Here is a 6544-nt window from a genome sequence, read left to right on the forward strand (position 1 = left end):
TAAATAATTTTATTGTATTTTCCTATTTGCTTTTCAACCAAGCTTTTAAATTTTTTGTAATAAAATAGACCTAAGTATACCTAGTTCTATCATTAATAAAGATAAGAAAATTATATGCTCCACCAAAATATCTAGTTCCCATGGGACCACATACATCAGTATGAACTAGGTCAAGAAATTATCTTTTTCTTTTCTCTATATGTGTAGGAAATTCTCCTCCATGTTGTTTTACACCTAAGGCACATCCTTCAATTAGTGTGTTAATTCTTAAAATTTGGAAGAGCTTCGACCATTTCTTTCTTTCAAAGTAACATAATATCGTTATGATAGGTGCCTATTCCTTTGATACTATAATTCTTCCATTGACATAGTTGTAGATGCCAATGCTTGATGACTCTTCCTTGTAACATCAAGTTTATACATTCTTCAAACGTTACCTCCTATTGCAACAAATTTGTGGTGCTCTTGTATGTCCTTCATAACACATCGTAACTTAATAAATTCAACTTTTAAATCTTGATCTGCAAATTCAACTTTTAAATCTTGGTCTGCAATAGTGGAAACTGAAATCAAATTCTTATTTATTCTTGGTATGTACATCACATTTTGAGTTTGTTTTCCCTCAACAATAGGCAATGTCACACATAAATCTCTATAACCTTTAATTTGATACGATCTATCATCTCCTAGATATATAGCAGAACTGTTACGATCTCATGATAAGCCAATCTCTATTACATGACACATGAATAGAAGCACCAAAATCAATAAAGCATGCATTAGAAATTCTCTGTTTCTATTGATAATGCTACACCTAAAATGAATAGCTTGAGATTTTGAAGATCATTATTTACTGTTGCTTCTTTATTGGCAAAATTACTTGTATGACTTCCATTTCTATTTTTGAACTCGTTAAAAAAAAAATTCAAGTAATCTTTAGCAAAATGTCCAAATTTACCATGATAAAAACATGCATCATTCCTTTTTGTTCTTGGTGAAGACTCACCTTGATATGATTTTTCATGTGGCTGACCTCCTTTAGTCCTTTCCAATGACTTTTATTGTATGGCTATTTTCCTTTGGCTAACAATGCCAAATTTGAACTCAAAATCCTGTAGTTAAAACTCTTTCCACATTCTTCCTATTGTAAAATAATACGAGTTAATTCATAAATTTCGATGCTTTTTTTCGAATAACGAGATTAGTAATAAACATTTGATGTTCATCTAACATGCAATTTAATGTTACATTTATCAAATCTGTGCTTGAACTTCTTGCCAATATCACCTAACTTATCTCTAAGCTCTTTGATTATAGAAAGAAATCATTAATATTTTCATTCTCCATCTTAACTGGAAGAAGCTTACCCTTAAAAAATTACACTCAATTTGTATTAGCCGTCCCATACAAACCTTTAAGTGCATCCCATGTTTCTTGAGACATTTTACATTCGCTGATGTGTGGAATGATATTGTCTTTAATAGACATTCTCGAAAGTACCTTTGATTTGCTCTCTCATCATTCCCAATATTTAACTGTATTTGGAGGGGCAGCAGGTTTGGCTTCGGTTCTAGATACAATTGGCCAAACACTGTATCCTTCCATCAAAGTCTACAACTTAAACTTCCAATTCACATGGTTTTGCGTGTCTAGCTTGGTTGATTCCTTGAGATAAGAAATAGCTAGTGGATTTGTCATTATGAAAACACAATAAAGTATCCACAGCTTTTAAATCAAACAACAATATTTCTTTCAAATAATTCTTGAATTACCATATCTCTTTTGATGATAACACACACATATCCTTTACAGTGTCGTTGGAATAAATAGACCAATGTTCTTCAACAGTGAGCAACTCTGCAAACGATATTTTCACATCGGCAACTCTCAACAGCAAACTATCTTTCAATCGACCTTCTGATCACTTTATGGCCACCGACTTCCTTCACTCAATGGCAGCACAACCAGCTCCTTCACGCTAGGTGACTCTCTCTCAGGCTGCGATCTTCCTCTCTGTGAGCGATGGCTCTCTTCTCCTTCAACACATAGGTTGTCAGCTCGTTTCTCCAACAAAACGACAGCAATCCTTTTCATAGGTGATGGCTTTGAATAAAAAAATAGTGGTTCCCAAACATCAACAGCAAGCTGCACAACTCTCTCTCATACAGCCCAGCTCCCTCAGCCTCATTAACTTCTTCAACTCTGATACCAAATAAGAGAACTAAACAGAAAAAGACTCACATAAAGGTGAGGTAGAATTCTCACACAACTTGAATCATAGTGCTTGGAAAAAGATTGCATTATATAGGAAATCTGGTTCAACTGATTCCTAAACTTGTGGATGTGATATTGCTAAAAATAATAAAACTCTACCAAAGTGAATTGGAATAACTAACAAATTGACTCTTAATCACACCTATTCATTTCTAGATTTATTCTAACACACATTGCACATATGAAAGGTTTACACTCAAATTCAACAAGCATTTGTGAAGTATTTGCTTTGAAACTCTGAAGATCATATAATATCCAAAACCTTCTCAAAAGGTATGGTTTTATATTTATCAATATAGCCTATTGCTCTATCCCAAGACCTCTGGCTTTAAACTACCAAATATCCTTTTCTTTTTCTTCTTTTAAGCTGGTGAAGCTGAGGGTTCAAAAATAACAACATGCTTATTAGGCAGCTACGTTATGATCGTTTGATCAAGAGAGTTTATCCTCTAGATGCAATCAATTTGTAGTCCTTAAATACAAACGGTATGCCTAATTCGTTTTTATGTAAATGTGTGTTTCTTGTTTTAAGTAGTGTCACCAATAATCTTTACAAGAACAGGCTCCGTCCTTGAAATGATGGAAACGGTTTGTATCCCTCAGTATAATATCTCGCCTAACAATCTTTGAAATGAACTTAATTGCATTGTGACAGTCACAACACACTCGAAGATTCTTGATAACCCTAATGGGTGTACCAGAGCATGTGTTGATAAGTCCAAACGCAATAGCTAGCTTCTCACTGTGCCCACATAAAGATATTTCTTTCTCCTTCTCCTCAACATTAGATAGAGCAAAGTCAGTGGCTGGAACATAGCCAGCCTCCTTCTTCTGCTGATACAAACTTCCTAGGATTGCATAAATCTCCTTTGACTGTGGAAGTGACTGGTCTCCTGCAGTGAATGCATAAATCCTGTTCTTGACCTCAATCCAGCTACACCCTGGGGACTTTTTTAGACCTCTGTCTTTCATCATCATTCTCACCTGCCAACTGCAGCATAAATATTTGACAACAATACATAATACCCATTATTTTCAGGATCTATCCGAAAAGCAGAAACTGCAACCCGTTCTGCTAGCTCTATGTTGCAGTGGATTCTACAAGCGCCCAGCAAGGCTCCCCACACACTAGAGCTAGGTTCTATGGGCATATCTTGGATAAACTTTTCAGCTTCATCTAAATGTCCCGCTCGGCCAAGGAGATCTACCATGCATGCATAGTGCTCTGCTCTGGGTGTAATATGGAAACTTTCTCTCATGCAATTGAAAAATTCCCAGCCTTCCACCACCAGGCCTGCATGGCTGCATGTAGATAGAACATGTATGAAAGTGATATGATTTGGCTTGAAACCTACCTGCAGCATTTTCTCAAATAGTGTAAGGGAAACCTCACCATACCCATTGATTCCATATCCTGAAATCAATGCATTCCACGTAACTACATCTCTTACGACCATTTTATCAAACACTTGCCGTGCAGCTTCTATGACTCCACATTTTGAGTACATGTCTATTAAGGCATTCCAAACAAAAACATCTGGCTTGAGTTTGCTCTTGATAACCTGACAATGTATCTGTTTTCCCTGTTGCAGACTTCCTAAGTGCGAACATGCGGGGAGAACAGTAGCAATAGTAACCCAATTAATAATGAGACAATCATGCTGCATTACACGGAAAAGTCCCAGGGCTTCATTGGCATAACCATTCTGAACATAGCCGGCAATCATAGAACTCCAAGAGACCAAATTTCTTTGAGACATACTGTCAAACACTTGCCGTGCAATCTCTAACTCACGGCATTGTCCATACATAACCACAAGAGCATTCTCAACGACAATATCAAGCTTAATGTCACTTCTGACAATGTGATCGTGGATTTCTTTACCCTCATGCAGAGCCGCCATGCCGGCACATGCCTTGAGTACAGAGGAGAATGTGAAATTGTCAGGCTGAATACCTGCCCATAGCAATTGTGAATAGAGTTGGATAGCTTCCCGAAAGAGGTGATTCCTAACATAACCATTGATCATTGCAGTCCACAAAAAAACATTTTGGCTAGGCATTTTGTCAAACACAAGGCGTGCATCCTCAATACTCCCGCACATAGCATACATGCTAATAAGCTTTGTACCCAGGAATAGATCTTCTTCAAAACCACTTAATAGCAGGTGGGCATGGACTTGCTTACCTTCCATCAGCGCCATTTTTCTGGTACACGTCTGCAATATAGAAGCGTAAGTGTATGAGTTAAACGAAATGCAGTGGTGACTGGCACACAAAATTTGTAAAGCTTCCTTCAATTGCCCCTCTCTGCATACTGCACTGAACTCCGTAACGATGGTTCCGGAGGAATTTTTTTTTTTCCACTCTTTTCTTATGGATGGCCATACTTTCACACTCGCTCTGGCTGAAGGCAATGGGGATGAGTTCGAATTGGTGGCGTGTATGTTGCAGTAATTTTTGGCAAAAACGGGATAATTTTGTTCGTGATATTGAAATGAAATTGGCAGGAAATTATGTGTCAATGCCATCGTAGGCGAACTGGTCGCTTAATTAGACGTCTTTTGTGTTTTATCTGATAAGAATAATACCAATGAATGAAAGCACGTAATCCATAAAAATAATACCAGTGAATGAAAGCACGGAATCCATAAAAATAATACCAGTGAATGAAAGCACAGGATCTATAAATTATTTAGACTTGATAAACTGTAAAGCAAACACGGAATTCCAGTTAGAATTTTCTGCAAATTAAGAAACCAACGTACATTGATGTTCCCAACCTAGAATACACATTACTGGCAAGCTTTTCAATGAACACTACAAAAAACCCATCATTTCATTAAAATGCTTCTGGATGGGTTACACAATGCACATGGAGAAAAGGCGTGATCACTTCAAACTTACTGGGTGATCAGCATTTCCTTCTCCATCTTTATCCGAAGCCGATCAATATCGTTGGTGGGATCTTCATTTCAAAATGTGTACATCGATTCTGATTTTGATTGAGATGCTGTATCCTTTTTTCTTTAAAGTAGTGAGAAAATCTATATTGATTGAGACGCTGTGTCCTCCTTTTTTCTTTTATTAAATAGTGAGAAAATCTATATTTAGGGCGATAGGCTTTTCTATGAGTCAATTTCTTTGTCAACACTTTTATCTTGCTCTGTTTGATCAAGTGAGACACTTTCAACCATCTGAACTAGAAAAGGAAACAACGGAAAATCAAAAAAGCACCCTTCCTATGCATCAATTTCTTTGTCAACACTTTTATCCTGCTCCATTTGATCAAGTGAGACACTTTCAACCGCTGAACTAGAAAAGGGAACAACGGAAAATCAAAAAAGCATGGAAAGTCAAGAAAGCACAAAAGCTCACCAGAAAGGATTCTATACCAAAAACCCGCCCTTTTCTTGTGGAAAAATCATCAATCCCATGCCTTTCCGCACTCTCATTTCCTATTATGGAACTATAGGAACATGTTACAAATAGAGGCTACTGCAGCGCCGTGAACAAGCTCGCCCTCTGTCAAAGCCTCCTTTAAACACCATACTCCCACATTCGATTCTGCTCTCCTACTGGGCTTCATCATCATCTCCTCCCGCGTTCCGTTTTTAGCACAATTGTCCCCATTTTCTCTCTATAAATACAAACTCATCATAATTGGAGGAATATCAATCGAAGCATTCGAAGAATTTCGCTATTGCAAAAACTAAAACCAAAATTGGCGATGGGGTCACAAGGGCAACCAGAGGAAGGCTTCAACAAGTGCGTTCTGGTGACTGGAGGCGCTGGTTTCATCGGAAGCCACATCGCCCTGCAGCTCCTCGAGGATGGCTACGAGGTTTATATCATCGACAATTTAGATAACTGTTGAAGAAGCAATGAACGGAGTGAGGGATTTAGTTGTTCAGCGCTTCCGCCAAAATCTTCACTTTTTTCTGGTATGCAACTTCATCCTGTGCCAAAATTTAGCTTAGCTTGCGACTTGCATTTCACATGTATTTTCAATTAACTGTTGATGTTTTTCCATTCATTTATATTTAATTTAGCTTAGCTTGCGACTTGCATTTCACATGTATTTTCAATTAACTGTTTATGTTTTTCCATTCATTTATATTTTTTGTTGGTTGGTTTCAAATGGTCCAGAACATCTCTCCGGCATTCTTGCATTGGTGGATAGGGTTGTTAAATTATAGTATCAGGGTACCCACCCAGGTTCAATTTGATGGAATTGATATGCATGGGATCTATTTGAAAAACCTGGGAT

The 6544-nt window shown here is 37.4% G+C and overlaps 1 pseudogene across 1 annotated transcript; it reads right to left on the minus strand.

The window, feature by feature from the left end:
- Positions 1 to 1499: 1499 nt before the first annotated feature.
- Positions 1500 to 6267, minus strand: LOC149168716 (pentatricopeptide repeat-containing protein CRR2, chloroplastic pseudogene; annotated as a pseudogene). Its single transcript, XR_016259761.1, has 2 exons — positions 5182 to 6267; positions 1500 to 4849 (listed from the first exon to the last, which is right to left on the minus strand). The product of XR_016259761.1 is annotated as a pentatricopeptide repeat-containing protein CRR2, chloroplastic pseudogene (transcript).
- Between the last annotated feature and the right edge of the window lie 277 nt (positions 6268 to 6544).

This window comes from Pinus tabuliformis, chromosome 4_2 (assembly GCF_031772625.1).
Source record: "Pinus tabuliformis cultivar Carrire ecotype Pingquan chromosome 4_2, CPIR1, whole genome shotgun sequence".
NCBI classification, from domain to species: Eukaryota; Viridiplantae; Streptophyta; class Pinopsida; order Pinales; family Pinaceae; genus Pinus; species Pinus tabuliformis.